At 37.7% G+C, this 21,315-nt stretch overlaps 1 protein-coding gene and 1 long non-coding RNA gene across 7 annotated transcripts in view; one reads left to right on the top strand and one right to left on the bottom strand.

Annotated features, from left to right (window-relative positions):
* Positions 1-21,315, bottom strand: part of LOC129577253 (probable nuclear hormone receptor HR3) — a 121,198-nt gene that overhangs the window by 45,710 nt on the left and 54,173 nt on the right. The gene's annotated exons all lie outside the window — the stretch shown is intronic.
* Positions 11,909-12,370, top strand: LOC129577262 (uncharacterized). Its single transcript, XR_008688988.1, has 2 exons — positions 11,909-12,057; positions 12,255-12,370. It is a non-coding gene; the product is annotated as an uncharacterized LOC129577262 (long non-coding RNA).

Here is a 21,315-nt window from a genome sequence, read left to right as displayed (position 1 = left end):
CATGAGTGGCAAATTCGTTCATGAGGAAAGAGCACAGTTGTTGACAACATGCAACATGCAGCGCTTTGAGAAAACGTTTTTCCATTGAAGTGGCTTGATTCTGGTCGGAAATGCTCTATCCATTCAGAGGAGGAATATATGACATTTTCATCTTTTGATTCATTTCGTGTTCATTTTGTTATATTTATCGAAAAATATAGCCAAGTTTCATTCATGTTGAGAACATATTTTCTCTTTCTCTCCCTCGTGTAACTGCACTCGTTGCGAATGAAATTCGTATAGACATAAACTATCTAAAATCAAATCATAGTGCATTGTACTGCATTAATTCAAAAAAAAAAACTGAACATGACGCAGACATTCATAGTGCTCACTTTTTTGTTGTTGTTTGTAAATTTCAAATAATTTCCATGAGGCTTTTCTTTGGCTATGCCTGTGTGTGTGTGTGTGTGCCGTTTTCAATGCACACAAATGCAAAACAATCGTCGAGAGAAACGTTTTTTGGCACAATATCTTCTGCCAAAATGCAAGCTGAGAGACACACCGCACACAACGACGCAGAACAGTGTGTGTGTGTGTGTGTTTGAAATCTGGCATCCTTTCAAGGGAAATCAAAGCGGATGAAGGAAGAGAGAAATGCACTATTGAAGAAAAAAAAATATTTTCGAAGCAACGACAGCAGCGGCTACAGTTGCACAAGCATAAGAGCAAAAACCATTTTTCCATACTTCAAATTGTATTAGCGAAGAATTGCAGGTGTATCTGAGATAATGCCCCATTGAATTCAATTAGCTGCTATTCGAAATAGGTTTTTTTTCTACACGATGGAAATCTCAATAGAATTATTGATATCGTACCCGGTGAATGATTAGTATTGATTTTTTGCCGTTTTTTATTCGCAAAAAATAAACCAACCGTATTCGAAACCAGTATTTCGAAAATGTCATCTACTCGAGATATGTTTGTTGAAATTGAGATTAATGTGGTGAATGAAAAATTCGAGATAGAGAGAGAGAGAGAGAGAGAAATAGCATGCACATTTTCACATTGATTATCGGCGCACAAATATTCCGCAGTGAAAAGCTATTTTTCCATTGATGAGGTGAACTAATGTGAAAAATATAAGTCTTTTACAGCATATGTGTATGTGTTGATAATGTGATGACAATCATATCCGTATGTTTGGATTTCTGTGTGTTTGTGTTCATATGCGAAAAGAAAAAACAAACACACAAAAACCAAACAATCGACAGAAGTGCATTTTTCGTAGAGAAAAACGCAAATTTTACTACACACACACACACACACACACACACTATTCGAATGAGGGTAAAAGTGTATGCACAAATGAACGGTGCGCACTGCAGGGAAACACCGAAATGCAACCCAGAAAAAAAAACGACGACGACGACAACAACAACAAGAACAACAACACATACATAAGCAAACTGAAATTCGATATGACAAACTACAAGCGACGAGCTTATGCATTCCATGTAATAATAAAATGTACATACCAAATCATTTGATATGTGTGCTTTTGCAACAATTTAATTCCATTATGACGGCACGCAACGGGCCAACAAACACATGTAAAAATCATGCAAACATTGAACATGTGCTACGCGTATACAGGGGCGATATGTATATCGACACAAGATATGGACAATAATCATGGAGCCGAAACCAAGTTCGTGGTATGTGCCTGCCTGCACCAATTCATTGCATAGGGAGAAAGCTTCGGTGCTATGGTTTTTTTTTTTTTGGTTTGTACTTCTTCCTCAGGCGATGAGTTTTCGCAATTTGTGTACAACAAATAATGCCATGCTTTTTTTTGAAGCACATTTTGGAGTATTGTGTGAGTGTGTATGTGTATGTGTTTAGGTCAATCCAATATATCCTGCAGCTGATTCCGCCCATTCTTAGCAATTACATCGTATCGAAATGTTCTTATTTCGATCATTATTATGGCATTTCGCTTTCAGGTGTACCATATTTTCACGAATGCATATGTCTTCTTCGTATAAAATTTTTTATGATCGATGTTTCGCTGATTCGCATACGGTATATTTTATGGAAATTGTGCAATTTTCGGTTATAATTAAAGCATTCGCTCATTCCGGCAATGCACACCGAGCGAACGATTCAAATATTTTCTGTCCTCTGATACACCAAGTTTATGGCTAAATTTTTTCGTCTTCGTTTTTTGCTTCTTGTGAACCATGAATCATTTTCGAAAGCATTGAAAGTAGCTCCGTTGTAATAAAACGACAAAATTGAATTTTTTTTTCTTCTCAAATCGCTATCTCTCTCCCTCTCTACATCCGATAATCGGATTTCGATTTGAGTCACGTTCAATGTTTTTCAAGAATTCCATAATTTTGGAACGGTGCACCGTCGCATATTCTGAATCATTTTCCACGAGTTTTTGGCTATCCATCGTGAACACGTACACACACCACTACGGTGGGAAATGAACACAATCTAATCATGTGCATAGTTGCCTCTTTTTTTTAAATCAATGATTATTTTTAATTCAAACGTTATTATTTTGAGCTTCTGCATTGAGAGCAGAATTATATTTTGAGCATCTTATGATCGATCGATCTCGCTCTATTCACTTCGATTCTCTCGCAAGAGCGTGCACTGCCAGCTGAATGCCAATTTTGTAAGTTTCCGTTTGTGCAAACAGTGAACATGTTCCCTTAAATGAATGGGTCATGAATCAATCGACCCGTGCATTTTATTGTTGCTACATTATCCGAACAAGTTGAACGAGAGACAGATAAAGAGAGAGAGAAAAAAAAATCACGAAGTGAGAGAGATATAGGGCCAATGTGTGTGTGTCTGTTAAATATTATGCCATGATCACGATTTCATGTTAAAAATGAAGTATTGCGAGAACGTGATGGAGAGACGCGACGGTCGAAAAACACTACAAACACATAATCGCGCGGGCAGAAAAAAATCGGTTGGACATTGACGTGAAAAAATAGAGAGAGAGAAAGAGAGAGAGAGAGAGAGAGAGAGAGAGAGAGAGAGAGAGAGAGAGAGAGAGAGAGAGATAAAGATACATGTATCCATAATTGATGCACACTGCATTTCAACCGTGTATGGCATTAAATTTTCAATTTGCTTTTTACCATTTGTTTATTAGTTATAATTAACAGTGTTGTTTGGATAAATGTTCACACTGATATAAATATAGAATTTCAATTTGATTTAAAGAAAGGACCAGAGAGGAAAAAAAATCGCGTACGCAAATGAACGCGAAAAATAGTCATTGGAAAAAGTGCTTTTGTCACGGGAACCGACACGTATATATTTTTGCCATTGTTGTTGTTGTCGTCTGTTCGTCAAATGATTTCGATGTGATTGCTGTTTTTCATGACAATTTGCTAATTAAACAAAACACAAATGAGCAGCGGGATTGCCAGGATTCCTTTCAAAACACATACAACGAAATGCATTAACGAAATTGAAACTTGCTTTACATGGCCAAAAGCGAGCCACGAATAAAATACAGGCAGACAGAGTTAAAAAGAGAAGGGGAGTGAATGCGAAAGAGAGACACAGATAGCAAGCGAAAAAAAAAATACGAATTACATGCAGTGAAATGAAATCGATTTAAATAATGCAATCACATGCATTAAAAACGTCAGCGAAACATGAGTGCATTAAAAACTGTAATCGAGATATAAAATGCGACGAATGCGGAAAAAAGCGACGAACGCGCGCACGCACGCACGCATACACAAAACAAAATGAGAAATAACGCACGACAAAAACGCATAGCAGAAAATATAACGATTTCATTTCACTTTTCATTTTAATTTGGCATGCATTTCAGTAAATTTCAGACGGAGTATCACTTGTTCGTTGTTCTTATTGTTTTATTCATTTATTGTGTGCGCTCTCACCGCTTGCCACTTGGTTTGGGGGAAGCGCGACAGAGAACGAGCCAGAGAGTGACAAGGAGATAGAGGATGAGTGAAAGACAAAAAGAACAGTGCATCCAACGATAAAAACTGTTATTGCAACAAAGACATGAATAACTGAAGAAAGCATTCTCGTTGCGTGTTTCACTCTAATGCACACACTAAAATGACTAAATATCCTTACGATCGCGCACTCTCTCTCTCTCTGTCTGTCTATTCATCTTGTAAATGTGTGATAAAGATATTCACACATACTACAGACGAAGCGTATATTTTTTTCTCTTTTGCTTCATGCGAGCATTAGCTTTTTTTTTATTACGAAATTATTGTGTGTGCCTGCATACAAATACACGTAATCCATCTTCAGCTCGCAAATAACATGCATGACGTACTGTTATGCAATATGTGTATAAAATATAGAGCTGTTTGTTGTTGTTGCTCGCTTCGTTTCTTGCCTTCTTGTTCGTGTAATGTGCAATGTGTGTGTGTGTGTGTGTGTGTGCTTGAGTTAGTCCATTTTGTGGTGATATTTTCATATTACACGTAGTTTACGGCTCGATTAAGAAAAAAATGTTTTACTGAAAGAAAGCAAGGCAGTTTGGCTATCTTCCATTCGGTATGTGTTTTTTGTGTGCATATTTTCTCATACATCATTCATTTTTATAATGTCTGTAAAGCAGTAGGATATTTTCTCCCTTTCTCGTTTTATCTGCCGTTCTCCGGTTTAAATGAAATTTTTCGTTATTTCGCTGAATGCAGAAGATTTGGTTAATATCAACAACATCATACATCAAAATGTTCAAATGAGAATAAGCGCAGCCGTTCAAAGTTTCGAGTAACTTCTATTCGTTCTAAATAATTTATTAATAAGTCATTGTCGCTGTAATTTACGAGAAATAAAAATGGCATAAGAACCATTTCGCTGGTTTTTCAAGACAAATCTATAAAGTGCAGTGCTGGTAATTACTATTTTGGCGCATTGAAAATGACGGTGCGCATTCATGCGATTCTTTCAATTAATGACATAAAACAGGCTCGTTCTCTGCCTCTCACTCGTTCGCTCGCTCGCTCTAAACAACAGTTGAATCCGATTATCTAACCAAATTGTACAATATACATAATATGCACTCTCCTCCTGCGATCTCGTGTTCTTTCTTGCTCTTACGTTCGATCTCTCGCTCTTTCATTCTTGCCAGCTTACAGCTCACTTAATGGCTATTAGAATCATAGAGTGCATGCACTTGTGGTGTTTGAAGAAGAAAATTACATTTTTTCTTTCTTATTTGTAGTACATAGCATGAGAGAGATGACGAGAAAAAAACTTGCACGACCTGTGTGCCGATTGAATGTCAATTTAACGTTGTCGTTTTTGTCGCTTTTAAAGCGCTGCCAACCAACGCAATGCAACGTGTAGTGTACACAAAGGAAATCGAGTCAAATTGAAAAGTTGCGGCTTGTTTGCCGTCCAAACATCAAAATATGTTTCGAATGAATTCATTTTTATTACATGCAAAAATGCGACATTTCAAACAGACAGAGAGAACGGCGCATCATCAAAATTGTGTGATTGAGTTTGATTTGGTGGCATGACCGGATCTTTTTGGGAGATGCAGCAACAGCACCAGCGTCTAGATGCTCATCATGAACGGTGCTCTCAACAAACAACAGGGATAAATTTTTGGTCGTGGCAAAATTGGGTGTGTCAGAAAATGAGAACAATGAAGAGATGTGAGTGTGAGTCTCGTCGGTTTTTTCGGTGGGTCTCTTCTCTCTCTCTCTCTCTCTCTCTCTCCCTCTCTCTCTCTTGCTCGATTTGCTGTTTTGCATTTTCAATGTAGTGACAATGAGCGAGCGCGCGAGCACGGATAAATGCAATTTAAATTCGGATTTCCTATCGTTATCATTGAGATCATGAACTAGCACTGCATTTTGGCCGATTGAGCAACAATAACAAACGGTTTTGTATCCAGCAATTGTAAATTTGTAGTGTGCCTTTCTCTCTCGTTGTGTTGTTTTTTTTTGTTATTCCGATGATTCGATAAGGTATTAAGCAGCGCGTCTCTTCGGCATTCATGTGCAAGTGAAATTCTCAGTAGGCACAACGAGAGACGAACGCGATTCTTATCAAAGCAAACAACAACAAAATCAACAACGAAAACAAAATAAATACAAATTGTGTGAATGACGTAATCGACTTGTCGTATTCACGTATCGACATTTTCAATTGATATCACTGGCTACAGTTGAAAATTGGATTCCAAGCCGGAATTTAGTTCAAGCAAATCGGCGCACTCATTTTCGATTATGTAGCATTTATCAAATACAAATCGATTGTCAATCCGAAAAACGATGGGAAAATTGAATGCATTTTTTTTCTGTTTGCCTCCATTTTGGCTCAAATCAAATCAAGCGATTTGGGTTTTGGTTTTATTTTCTTAATTAATGCCGAAAAAGTTGTGTCTGATTTCGACAATTAAGTGGTAAAAATGTGAATCGGAAGCGATATTAGTCTGGATGTCTGTGTGTGCGTTGGTATGCTTGAATCCCTATTTATGAGCTAGAAACGAGAGAAGCGAGCGACAGAGAGAGAGAGAAAAGCAAACACAATGTGCGCGTTTGTTTCGTCTATCTGAACACGATCTAGAAACCGTTGAAGTGCAGTGGAGCACACACAAATACGAATACATCGCTCTCAAATGCCTTATAACAATAATAGCAAAAATTCTACGTTTGCAATGTGAATTATATGGACGTTGAGTCACTTTAACGAAAAATGAGCTTGTAAGTCTCTCTCTCTCTCTCTCTCTCTCTGTCACTTTCTCTATCTCTGTCACTGCTGCATTGTGTTGTAAACACGCACAACACGACGATCCAAGTGCACTTTAAATTGGCAAAACCGAAACACACGAATATATATGACGTGTGTATATAGGTACATAGCACACAATTAGAGTGTCAACTAAACGCATTCTAGTTTAAAGTCTATAGTGCAAACATCGATATCATACATCAGTCGGCCAGTGTTGATGATTCGTTTGTGTCAAACAGCGTTTAGAGTCGCTTCGAAATATGCGGTGTACAAGCTCGATGCACACGAAGACTGAGACAGAGTGTGGCACAGTCGCGATTTTGGCATCTATTGCATGTCTCGCCAAACTATACATTTTTTTCATTCTCTTTCCCTCACTCGCGGACTTTTTATTCTAGGCATTGAAAATTTGCAAATCGACGCAGCACGATTTTATAATGCGTAATTTTGTTTTAATTCGCTTTCGTTTGACGATGTCGTCGTCGTCGTCGACATGCATTCTCGAATATGAGATAAGAATTGAATCGTGTCCCCCGTACGCTTATCTAACTAATTTAACGGTTTGATGCAATTCACTAGTTTGCAATGGAACCAAACGCGCGCGCGCGTGCGTGCTAATCAAACGGGAAGTACGAAGGAATGGCAGAGAAATAAACAGCGCAAATTTCTGTTTGCAATCACCTGAGGGAATGAAACGGAACCGAAATGGGTTTTTCGTCTGCTGCGAAGCTATAATTCAGCTAACCCAAAGCTAAAGTAAATAAAGTTTCGCTTACCAACCACCATTTCGGAAATCACATACACCGAAAATGAAATAATCAACGATTGAAAACTTTTTCTTCTGTTTGTTGTGTTGTTGTTTTTTTTTGTTTCAGTTCAATTCCACAGTTGGATTTCGCTTACCTGCAAAAAAAAAGAAAATAAGAAAAATGTAATTAAATATTTTTTCCCTGCTATTTACCGAATAAAAGAGAGGAGAAAAGGAGAAAATATAAATTGGGACACGATTCGAAAAGCTGGATGTAAAATGATTCCGATATCCGAGTTCGAGAATGAATGGTTTTTTTCTGGTTCTTTACTCTGTATTCTCCCCCTTTCGGTTGAGATACAAAGAGAGAAAAAGAGCGAGTGAATGAGTGCAATTTACACCCGTTCTCTTGATCGAATTCCGATATATGTGTATACACGGTTGGAAGAAGATTATCGGATTTTCGGTTGTAACGGTAATTTTGAGCCGGATTAAAAACAGAAACGACAGACAAAAAATAACCGGCCAATATCCATTTTGTTTGCACTGAAACCGGAAAATATCGATATTTGTACAGCCCCAGCCAGAGACTTGTTTTTGTAATATGTGGATGCGACTGACGCCTGCAGTGATTCGATGGCGTATAGAATTTTTGATGGGATTTTTTTTTCGTTGTTTCGCAAGTCAATTTTTTATTTTTCATCGCATCGAAGGAGAGAGAAAAAAAAACCGTGCAAGCATCGAGTCAAGCGGATGTATTGTGGCGCAGTCAAAACAGTTTTTTTTACTTGGTTTTGCTGTTGCTGTTGCTGTTCGCTTCTTCTCTCTTTTCATTTGTTGCGTATTTTAATTTGTTGGCCCTGTTCTTTGCGAACAGCGGTCGAAGTAAAATGGTTTTCATTTCAAAGTAATTCTAATGTCATGTGTATTATTGCTTGTAGTGTACTTTTGTTGTGCCCCTTTATCTTTTATGGCTCCTTCAGTGCAATCCGCATTCATTTATAATGCGGAACGATGGCTCGACTCGACTCGACTCGGCTCGACTTGACTCCACTGTATACATATATGTAATGGGTTCGATCGGAATAAACGCCGAGCGATTGCCGATTCAAATGGGAATGAATGGTTGTGGGAACGGGCGCCAAGTAAAACTGTGCACTGTTGTTGTTATTGTTGTTGGATAAGACATTCAAAGCGATAATATAGCAAAAGCTTTGGCCAGCAAACACCAAGAATCATGCATATTGGTTGCAGTTGTGTGTGCTTTGGTTTCTTATAAAGTGTGCTGCTGCTGCTGTTATTTTTTTCTTTTCGTTTTCGGTTTCGAACATTTATTTATGTTCAGTTGGTCGTGCATGTGTTGCGTGTGCATTTTGCACACACAAAGAGAGAGGGAAAGAGATGGAGTATGTACTGTGCATGCCGTAGCTGTTCATTTCCAAGATATCATTTTGACTTGCAACTGGAGACCCAAACTACGCTTCGAAAACCACTCGGTACGCGAGATTTTCTGTGTGAGTGAATATGTTTGGTTCTGTTTGATGGTTTTTCTCTCTCTCTCTCTCTATCTATCTCACTCACTCTTTCTATTTCGTCTTTTTCTATTCGTTTGCTCGTTCGTTCGTCTAATAAGTCACCAATCGTTCCGTCGAGTTGCAAGCGTATTCGTTATATTCGCATGTTGTATGTAGCACACATATCGAAAATGCACATTTGTTATAATGCGCTGAACGGTTGTGCATTGCTATTACATCGTAGAAACAGTCATAGAGCGAAAATAAGTGGGACAAAGTTGAACAGCACAGCCAAGGACGAGATAATTTTATTTTCTATGTGTAAATTTTATAATGCATTATATGTACACTCACACTCACACACACATACTCGTCTCACTCGTACAGCGAAAATGCATGAAATCGGGCGGGCGGTCGGATTGTGTCGCTAGTTCGCTTACTCACGCGCATCGTACGCGCGCTCTTGCTCTATCTCTCTTCTATTTCTTTGGCTGCATTTGTGAAGCAGCAATAACAATTTGATATATTAATAAATAGCAACGAAGCAGTTAAATGACGGCGACGACAACGTTTACACATCGATGAAGTTAACATTAGCTAAAGCAATAGACCAAACAAAAGAGACCGAAAGGAATGATTGAGTGGCAGGCGAGAAAAGAAGGCGCGAAGAAAGAAGATAGATAGATAGAGAGAGAGAGAGAGAGAGAGAGAGAGAGAGAGAGAGAGAGAGAGATAGCAAATTTTCGCAAACGCTTTCATTAGCTTGTTGATCAGCATGACATACACACACACACACACACTGCACCGAGTTTAGTATGTGTCTTTTTTTTGGTTCTCTTATGCAAATTTCTCGTGCTTGTTTTCTCGTTTCTTTCCTAATTGGGCGCGTTTGGCGTACAGCAAACACAAGCCAAAGTCATCAATTTCAGTTTTTGCATCGTTCGTTTTTCGTAAATGAACATGCCAAAAAGGAGCAACAGCAACATCATGGAACGAAACACTGAACGACACCTCAATACCGAAACTTTTCGGAAGTGTACGAGTGTATTTGTGTGACATAGAAAGTCTTATCGGTCAACGTTGGCGAATCGGTTTTTGTTTCGCTTTTACTTTCCATTCCACTCCATTCTCTTAACATTCAATACGGTTTAACTTGCAACCTGTTCGATGCTGTATGCTTTGTCTTTATTCTATCTATACAAACCCGTCTCCCCTCTCACTTGCATCGGATGTCCTACTCGCTTCGCATCGAAGCAATTGAGCCATGAAACGGAATTTTAACAACATGCACCATCACTTCTTCACCATCATCATCAATGTGAGTTTGATATCGAACTTCACTCATTTTGGTTCAGTTGTCAACAAAGACGTCGAGTTTGCATGATATTTCATAGTGTGACAAAATATACTGCACTATTTACAGCTGATCCAAATGTTCGACGCATTTCGGAAAGTCAACGGCGTTGGTGGGTATATAGCGCATGTATTACAACATTGTGTATTTGTATGGGAAAATGCGTGGTGGCAACATGCAACTTTTGGCAAGGTCGAAAAAGGACGAAATTTTTTCGAAATTCGCAATGCAAGCAACGATGCATCGAGCTACTACTACAGCTGCTGCTGCTATTGCCACTGCTTCGACTGTGTGTAGGTTATTGTGTTACACTTGTTTGTCTCTCTGGTAATCAACGAACGCACTGCATGCGGATGGATACATAGAGAAGTGCAACCCAACCGTTTTTCTGCATGCAGGAACGAACGAAAGAAAAAAAAATCGTAAACGACAACCATAAAATCGATGATCTAGTAAGCAACGCGTAAAATTGTTATGTGCAAATGAAAACAACGAAAATGAAATGCACGCAAAAGCACACATACCAACACACACTGTGTGACTCATTGACTTGTTGTTGTTGTTATTGTGGGTTTTTTTTCCTTTTTGAGGCGAAGAGAGAGAGAGAGAGAGAGAGAGAGAGTGAGAGGAAAAACGGAGTCAACAACGCAAATCAAATATCGAATATAAGGGCGTTGCATTTCGTTTTGGCACAACAACAGCTACGATGATGGTTGTCAAATTGCTCTAATTTTAAATTAATAGTAAGTATAGTCAATTGTTAATCGAACAATTTTGTGTTTGTGTTTGCTTATTGCTTTATTTGGTGCATGCGTTTGAGAATGAAGACTCTCTCTCTCTCCTCATATTTCTCTCCTCGTTTCTTGCTGTAGCTCCCTCTCGACGTCTCTCTCTCTCTCTCTCTCTCTCTCTCTCGATCTCCAGAAACAGCAGTAAAAAAACAATGCAATTCAGCTTCAATTCCATCAAAAATTCGCTGAACCGTACCGAAGTGTGCGCGTAATCTTCTCGAACAGGGAAATAAATCTTAAACTTTTTTCTATTGGTTTTATGTGTTGCTCTGCGCGGGGCAACGCTAATTAAATTGCACTTCATGGACACTCTTTCCACCATAATGTTCAGCGGAAATAATTTAAGAAATTTTTTTTTCCAATGAAACGAGAAAGAAATACGCAGCCAATGAATGTGCGTGAGTGCTTCTTCGGTACTTATCCAAAAAAAAAATGATGAAATTAAATGCTGGATGGTAACAGCCAATATTGATGAGTGGAATTTTTCTTTTATTTTTATTGGCCAAAAAATGGCACATTCTCCAGCACTTTCACCCTATGCCGGGGATTTTGTTTTTTTCGGAAGAGAACTGTGCAAGTGTGTGTGTGTGTGTGTGTGTGTGTGTGCTAGCAAGCGAGAGAACGAGCAAGAAAAACACCAATCGAACAATAATCTCTTCACGAAATGGCACTTATAAATAAGCACAAACCATTTTTTTATTCAGTTGCTATGCAATCATGTTCACCGTTTGACTGTTGTTTGCGCATTCCGTTTATTACTAGGGGTTTCACGCAAACTCGAAGGCCGAAGATTTTACTAAATATCTGGAAATAAAACCATTTTATGTGTAAACTATAGATATTGCTTCTTTTTATTCATAAACTCGAATTTTTTAGAATTTTTTGAATCTAAAAATTCTGGAAGTGGGTTTTGGTGGATCCTCAGGATTGTTCAAAACCGCTCCTAGTTCTGGAAGTGGATCCTCAGGATGGACCAGGGCATTGTCAAACCCAGTCTGATCCATCCTGAAGATCCACCAAAACCCACTTCCAGAACCGGGAGCAGTTTTGAACGATCCTGAGGATCCACCAAAACCCACTTCCAGAACATAATTTTCAAGGTGAATGTTGAAATATTTCGAAATAATACGGATTTTGGTGAATCCCAGAGAATTTTAGAGAAAAGAGAGAAATATTGAAATTTTAGATGAATTTTAAGTTGCGTGAAACCCCTAGGTTTATTATTATTCTTTTTTTTTCTCTTTCCGTGTCATGTATTTAGAATCGAACGAACAAAAATAGGTCGCCTAATTGAACAAAATATGGAACGATTGTTGAGGAGGCTGAAGAGAGCTACTTCAAATTAAAATCCATCATTTATTTCATGTTTTTTTTCTTCTGTTTTTCGGAACTTTGAGATTTCCACTTTGAATTTTTTTTTTTTTCTGATTTGGGCCGAACATTTTTTTTTTCAATTTCAAAATTGGGTACTGATTTTTCTGTTCCCGTTGCTGTTGTTGGTGCATAAGAAGTAATAAAAACGGGATGTGATCGAGAAAATACCCAAATTGAAGAAGGAAAGGAAAAATGAAAACTGAGTTTTTCGCTCTTCGCTCTGAACGATTTCAATTTCTTGGCTCTGAAGAGGGGCAAAGGTTATATTTGAAAAGTAGTTAAATAAACAACATTATTTGCGTTGGAAACGATTCAAATGTATATGCCAAATTCTATCATGCATAGCCAATTCTGGAAAATTGATGATGCGATTGTAGCTAATTTGAAACTTGCCTAGAATGTAAACCTGCAACTTCTGTTGGCAGCGGTGGCAATGGCAAGCAATAACAACAACAACAGAAAACATACAAGAAGCCTATCTAATAAAAATGTTAATAATCAAATAATTGTGCATATGCAGTCTTCGTAGTCGTAGTTGTTTACAAGCGTGGCTGTTATGGCAGTGGCAGCAGCAGCAACTTTGGGACACGCATGTGGAAGTGGGCAACACACACATCGATATGAACAGCGTGAAGAGAGCTGTAAAAAATGCAACGAAAAAAAAGCAGCAACCAACAACGTATTGCTAATAATTCGCACAAATTTTTCGATAAAAACCGCCGACATTTGTTGAATATGGTATGCAGTCGGCTGGCGTAGATTTTTTTTTTTTTGCTACTCTAATCGGAATTACTTGTTTGGTTCGGAGGCCCCGGTTTTAAATTTCAATGTGCGTTTTTCTATATCTAGTAAGTGCATTTGGGGGGATAACACAAGAACTAGAGAGAAAAAAAAGACACACACACACCCAACGCACCAACAGATACTTGTAATGCAATTTTAGTCGTGAAAAACCTTGAGAGCACAGTTTTAATTTTATTATATAAAAATGCAGTCGATGTTGTTGTTGTTGTCGCCATTTGCTACTGCTGCACACGCTTGTTATTGTAATTTCGATTGCAGCTCTTTTCGATGCACGCATATGTTCCTTTGACCACCGTTTGCGCTCGCTCGTACATGTGTTTAGATCACTCGAATTTTATATATTAAATACGAATCACAATATCATTTGCCCGTTTGCCATTTGGTAATAAGTTTTTTAATAGAATTTTTGCGAGTCAGTTTTTTTTTATTCGCGTTCAATTTGTGTACAGCCATCAACTTTGGTTTCTGCGTTGCGAAGGTTTTTGAACACACGCACACACGTACACATTTTGCTGTTTTCGCGATTCGAGTTGGATTTTACACATTTTCCATTGGCGTGAATCTGAGAATCTGACCATTTGATATGAGTATAAGCAAACAAATCTCGCGTGAATTTTGGAAGTGGAAGATTCCAAAAATAAGTGCAATGAATGCGAGCCAAAAAATAGCGGCTTCAATTGAATGACATTTTCAAGTCAGCTGAAACAACGACAGATACTTTTGTCATTTGAAAAAGACGAAGAGTTTTTTTTGTCAAACAAACCCAAACAACGAATATATATTCTCAACTGAATCAACGCTGGTCGCATGTGCAAGCATCGTTCAAATGTTAGAAAATCGAAATTAGGCGAAAATGTCAAACAAACTTTATAATGCAAACGGCTTACGGATGAGCAAAAATTAAGCGCGCGCAAAAAACCCATTTAACTCGGTTATGCGTTTTATTTTTAAAACTGACCATGAGTTGTTTTTCTCTCTTTCTCTCCCTCTGTCGTGTGAAAACCCATGTGCAGCTTGCTGTGCGTTCGTTCCTTTTCTGGCGTGTGTGCGCGACAGCTACGGCGGCGCTGTACACTCACGGTGTGCATCAAGTGTACGCAACTCATAGTGATGGCACGATGTGCGTGCTTTGAAGCTTGTACTTAGAGCAACGCGCAAAAAAATACATACACACACAGAGAGAAGAAACAAAACGAAAAAAAAACGCACCGAGAAACAACACTTTACTAATGATGAACGGCGGGGATGTGAATTACATAGCTGTTTGTAATATCCGTTCGTTAGTGTCGCCAATGCAATTTTAATTAATTTTTCTAGACAATATTTTTTTCGTTGCTGCCATCTCTCCTGTGTGTTTGTGTGTGTGTGTGTTTTGTTTTCGTTCCAACTCTTGTTCTTCTACACACAAACACAAAGGAATAAAATCGATGTGTTAATTCATTTTTCTAGTTGTATATAGAGAAAAATGTGCAATGTTGCTGTTTTTTTTTTCTTCATTGCACGCTCGATCAAGAGAGTGGGAACAAATGAAGTTCATAATTAACTCAATGAACAAAATAACCGAAATAATCACATAATGGCCAATGTGCGTGCCACACAAGACAAAAAAGAAGCTTTTGAAAATTGCAAACGAATGAAAAGAATCCCTCCATTCCATTCGAACGGGTGTTATTAAGCGCAATTATTTAACATGATTTGTCAAGTGAAATAACCGTTTAGCCGAAAAACTCGACAAAAGACATTTGAAGCGTGCGCGTGCACATTTTTCGATGACAAAGAGTTGACTCGCAGTAGATCAAATCGTGCATCGAATGGAAGAGCGAAATGCACATCGCAAATGCAGTATTTTTTTTTCGAACTTCGCACGCACATCAACTTTTTTTACCGCAATTATTCATATGCGATCGTTAGTTTAGGCCACTATAATTGATTGTGCAAATGTTTCTTTTTATTCATCTTCAAAATAATGTATAATTCATTTGGCAAGTTGCATTCATATCAAACTGCTGGTTTTCTTCGTTAGAAATAAAACGCATTCGTTCTTTTCAGAATATGTTATGAGCTGATGTCAGCAGCACTAACTGACGTCAGTTGCTGGGCTCAGCTGCTGACGAGATGCGTTGCGTTGTTTTAACACATTTGCAGTATGAAAATGTGGAAGCCAATGGCTCGATAAGATGACACCTTGTTGGATTCCACTTTTTTTTTTTACTGCAAATGCGTTAAAACAATGCAACGCATACTCGTCAGCAGCTGAGCTCAGCAACTGACGTCAGTTAGTGCTGCTGTCATCAGCTCATAACATACACTGGTTCTTTTTTTATTGATAAAAAATTTACTGCAAAGAATTTCGAACGGTGATAAACGAACAAGAAACACACGAAAAAAAAACCCGTAAACATCTGCGTGCAAGCAAGATATACGCGTGACATGAACAAAAGAAATCCGAAAAATCGAATGGCAAAAAACTGCATGGAAAACCATATTGCATATAATTATTTGTGTGTGTGTTTTTTTATTTCACCTCATGAAACACTCGATATGAGACTACTGCATAATATATCGTGAGACTTGTTGGCATAAAATTCACACAAATTACGCACATATTAATCCAATGCCTTATTCAAATCGATTCAATCGCCTTTTATGAAATGATGATTAAATTTGTGTGTTTTGTTTTGCTTCAGCACCACCATGCTGTCAATATGCAGTATATGCAGTTACAAAATAAACATATAACGTTAATAAAGTCAATTAAATTTTAATTAATCTGAAACTACATTATAATTTCTCACCAACGTTCTTTTTTTTGCATTTTCTTTCTTTTTCTCCATTCCAAAGTGTGGGTAAAATGGTTGTTTTAATGAATATTTGTGCTGTGATTTACCGAATTGACGAACATTTTTTTTTTCACTTCGTATTTCTTTGATCCGTTGTTGATCGTTAATTAATTTTGTATGCCAATGCTATTAAGCATCCGAATGCATCGGATACGCACATACGCTCCAGCCCAACATAAATATAACTTACAAGTTAGAAGTCGTTGAAATTGACTAAAAGCCAACATTTAAAATAGCCAACTGAGAGATAGAGTCATTAATTAAAAGTGACCGGTTCCATGCAATCAACTCCCAAGTGACATAATTTAAGTGCATTTTTTTCATGATCTTTTACTTTCATCGTGACGTAAATGTTTCTATTTAGAAAAATTATTCTTAAGGAAAATGTAATTTTCAATATTTCGCATTTTTATTGGGAAATTGAGTACAACATAATGTTTCATTTCATGTTTTGTTTTGCTCGAAAAACTACGAAAGCAGAGGGAAAAAAATTGAAATTTCATACATTTCAAAGCATTTCCCCCACAACTTGAAACGGTTCGAATAAATTTGATTACTCGTTCATAATAAATTTGCAGTGAAGTCACCTTTGGAGAGCAACAGCAGCAAAAAAAAAAGAGTAAACACATCCATCGACAAATGGAACATCCTAATTAGCAACGGTTTTAATTTAATTTAAAAAAGTGAATTGCAGAAATTAGATGCGGAATTGTGCAAAATGGTCGGAAAGAATTTCTCGACTGTTTTTCCGTACGCGGCGTATAAGAAGACATAGACTGACAGAGAGACAGAAATATATATTAATTAGCAGTTTTGTTTCCAAGACTTTGAACAAAGGGAGCAATTGAAATGAGAGATAATATTATTATAGCATCGGATGACTGGGAGATTCTCGTCCATGCGAAATGCAATTTTCCAAGAGAATATTTGCTGCATTCAAGGGTTCAAAAAAAAAAAAGATTGCAAAAATGCCGAGGATTCAAAATAAAAAGCTATTTACAGGAAGTTTATTGGAGAAAATGCTGGGAAAAAAGGCAAAGTAAATCCTTTGGCAAAAGACGAAAGCCGGCAAAGAACATCGTTTGGTCAAAGGGCAACAATTAATCAACTCTACAAATGAGATGTACAAGCAGAACAACCGGAACAATATTATCCATAATGATCTTTGCATTTCGTCACAAAATCGATGCCTCGAAAAAACGTCGAACTTCTCATAAGTCAATGTTAATCAATAAGCTTCCCATGATTCAAACGAAACATAACGTTGTTGAAATAAAATAATAACCGTTGGTCGCAAGTGTGTTTGGAATGTGTGCGCACGTATATGTGTGCCAAGAAAAGCCCGTTGTGCCGTTAAAGCACAGTAAGCACAGTTTTGCTGATTCAATGTAGAATGCCCATCATGTTGTTGTTGTATAATTTTTTCGGGTTTGCGTTCGTTCGTTCATATTAAGCGCGTTTATTGCTTTGTTTGGTGGCAATTTGCAGTTGGCTATGCCAAAAAAAAAAGAATAACATGTATATACAGTTAGCATTGTATCAACAGCACACAATCACAGCAGTTTGATATTTAAATTGCCGAGCATGAAATTTCGTCATTCATCAGCATACGAGAGAGAGAGAGAGAAGAAGAAAAAATACTCACATACACAAAACACCAACCGAAAAACTAACGGAATATAATTCCGCAAGAGGTCAATGGCCAAAACTACACCGAAAATTTCATAATATTCTCCGTTTGGTCGTCTTTTCTTTTGCGCTTCATTCTATATATGTGCTCCACGTTGATGAGAAGAAGAAGAAAGAAACGGCAGACGATGAAATTCGGCCAAATAATCGAAGAAGCGGACAAAAGAAAGAGAGAAAGAAAGAAAATAACGAAAAAGCGTGTCGATTGTGTGAATTTGATGGAGAGAACGTAAAACGATACGAAGAAATGAACGAATAACCGGTGAAAGAATATAAACGACATGAAAGCATTGACAAATAATAATCAAGCAATAACAACAACAACAACGGCGATTCACACGCACGGTGCACAATCTGTTTGCGGGTAAAAGATAAGCGATTTGTTGAAAACTGAACGTAGCCCATACGATATTCGTGTGTTTGCTATGCGTACGGTCATATTGTTTCAATACGAAAACCAAAGTCAGCAGTAGCCAGCAGACGAGCATACGCATAACACACGCATGGCAAACCACATCGTACTAATGGTCCCTGTGCTAGCCCATAGAACAATATTTGAAGCGCATTTGCTCACCAATGCAAATAATTATCGTTTCAATTTTTGATGACAATTTACCATTGGCTTCAATGTTTGCCGTGTTGTTGAGTGGCGAATTTCCGAGCCAGTCCATACCAACACCGAGGAGAAACAAGAGCACTTTTGGCACAATTGATTTTGCACGGATACGGCGAATACGCATCCATATTGCACAAAGCATGGCCAAAATGTGTGTATGCGCTCGTGTGGTTGCGTGCGTTTGTGTGTGTGTGTGTGTGTGTGTGTGTGTGTGTGCATTTGAATCAGCCAACTGACTAATTGCCAATCCATAGAAGATTGGGCCGATTCGGTCGATTCAGAGTTGAATCACAGTCGCTTTTATTTTATCATTGTTTCTCTTTCGACCATTTTTCCTTCGCACTGTGTCTCCCTCGTTCTTCTCTTTCGCTCTCTCTCTTCCCCTCTCTCTCTCTCTGTGTGTGTGTCCAATATGCTTTCGTTCAAGTGGTTTCGCATGTATGCGAAGCGAGCGAGGTAATTCAATTTTTTTCGGTTGGACCGGTAGAGTGTGAGAGTTGTTTGCTGGATTGTTGTACCTTCAATTAAAAGCATTTTCGACAATATTCCGTTATTCGGCACTCACACTATACAAACACATACATACACACTACCACGTAATTTTGGCTTTTACATCTTTCCTTCAGCTCAGAGCCAGCGCGTCGTGAATAATGTTTGCGTCTCACGACATGTGAATACACAACTGTACAACAACACAAACAACAATACGGCCCGTATCCAAGAAGTACCGTATGATTTGATTTGATTTTTTTTTTCACGTTACCGCTTTATATATATTTTGGCAGTAGAAAACCGTTTAGTTTTCTCTTTCGAATATGTTCGCGTAATAAACAACCGTTGTTCGTGAAGCATTTTCATTTTGGCTCTTTTTCGTCAGCATTTTTGGTTGGGATTTTGTTGTTGTTGCTGTTGATTGGCTTGGTTGGTATGAAAATCAATTGTTGACCGTTAGTAACCACTAGATTTTTAGGTGTATGTCTTTGTTTCATTTCTTATTACATGATTGATTTTTCATTTTGGCATATCCATCATCTCTTTCTTTCACTTTTCATTTTAATCTTCGATGATGGCCCTTTTTCCCTCTATTTCGATTTTCTTTTGCCTCTTCTTCGATTGATGAAATTAACGGAATCGGTAGTTTTCGGCTATTGTTTAATCATGTGCTGCGAAAAAAAAGTTGCCACATCGTCGTCTCCCGATGAATGACCACTGAAAAACACAAGCATGGAAGCCTCAAGTGGTTACTGATGTGGAAATTCAGAAGTACCGTAAGCATTTGCGTTTGTCGTTACCGTTTGATATTTAACTGGTCGCACGGAATATTGTTACTAAATACAATACTTGGTCGCGGCACACACGGCGCATTGAATTTCGAGAGAACAAATGAAAAAAATCGGAAAATAATTGCAGAGAACATCGAATTGACGGGTAATTTGAAGGTAATTTTTCTGTTTTTTTCTGTTTCGCTTCTTTAATGTTCGCAATTAAATACAAATCAAATCGTAATGAGATTTTTTGTGTTTAACATAATTCCATAGAAAGAATAAAGGACATTGATTGAATATGTATTTGTTATCAGAAATATGCACTCGTGTTATGGTTCGATGGTCGGGCATATACCAAATATGGAATCCATATCATACTGACAGACTGTGTTGTGTGAGTGGAGAACTTTGGCTTTTTGTAAAATTGTTATTGAGCGATAGTGTGAATTTTCACATTGACTTTTAGAGCATGGGCTACACTCATCAAGCCTTTGTCAAATGACGAAGAATAATGCACTTGCTATAGGGTGCGATAAAATCAGAACAATTTAACTACCATATACTGGTTTTCAACAACTTTAAATGTAGGCTTCCTAGCGTTTTTCGTATTCCTTCCTCTTCGATTTTTAATCGGTACGTTTCTAAGCAATTTTTTTTTTCCATAATGGGCAGTTCAGCCAAAGAGAATGAATGGTTAAAACCATTAAAAATTGGTTAAAACTTCGTTTTTTCCCCTCAGCTGAACTGGATTGAATACAGCGCCTTTCAATTTCTTCATTGTCGAACCAAAGAAATTCGGTTGCTTTTATAACGCAAACCATTTTTTGCTTCGTCTGTTCGTCAAATCGAACGAACAAATGTTGAGCATCGGAAACAGGATATATCCAAATCGATTTCAATATTTACTTTAATCGACAAAAACAACAAAAGATAAATATGTCTCGCACGTTTAACGAGACACAGAGTAAGAGATTATGGCTTACCATTCCATTTCATTTTTATGTTTTGGTACAATCGAATCGGTTGTCATTCATCAATTGGTTATGTAATTTGATTCTCGCACATATATACGTGTATGAATCTATATTTGTGCACATTCACTATCCAAAATTTGTGGAAATGAGACGAAATATGAATCCATTGATACCCATACAACGCACTAAATTGAAGAATGCGCGATATAATACGCGAAACACCAACACAGTAACGAAATGAACGACGAGGCGAACGGAAACCCCCCCAAAAAAAAACTACCGAAAAATTCGAAACGACTTCAATTGCGATGGAATTACTTTTGGTGAGAATAATCACAAATTGGACAAAAAAAAAATCTGTTTTTTTTTTCTCAAATAGGCTCAATATCACTCACTAAACTATTATGACTAAATAGATTGCCAAAAAATGTTGAAGGGTTTTCTTTTTTTCATAAACTGCAATACAATCTAACTGGTTTCTGTTTTGAGTGAAAATTAGGCACTATCAAAATGCACTGAAGACCAAGAGAGTTTTCCATCGAATTTTCACCAAAAAAAAGCTTGCAACTAGGAAATACACTAACGTGCCCGAAACTTTT

The sequence above is a fragment of the Sitodiplosis mosellana genome, unplaced genomic scaffold (assembly GCF_009176505.1).
Source record: "Sitodiplosis mosellana isolate CC-2019 unplaced genomic scaffold, AAFC_SMos_1.0 Smas_scaffold_6197, whole genome shotgun sequence".
In the NCBI taxonomy this organism is placed as follows: domain Eukaryota; kingdom Metazoa; phylum Arthropoda; class Insecta; order Diptera; family Cecidomyiidae; genus Sitodiplosis; species Sitodiplosis mosellana.
This window is presented reverse-complemented; position numbering and strand designations above follow the sequence as displayed.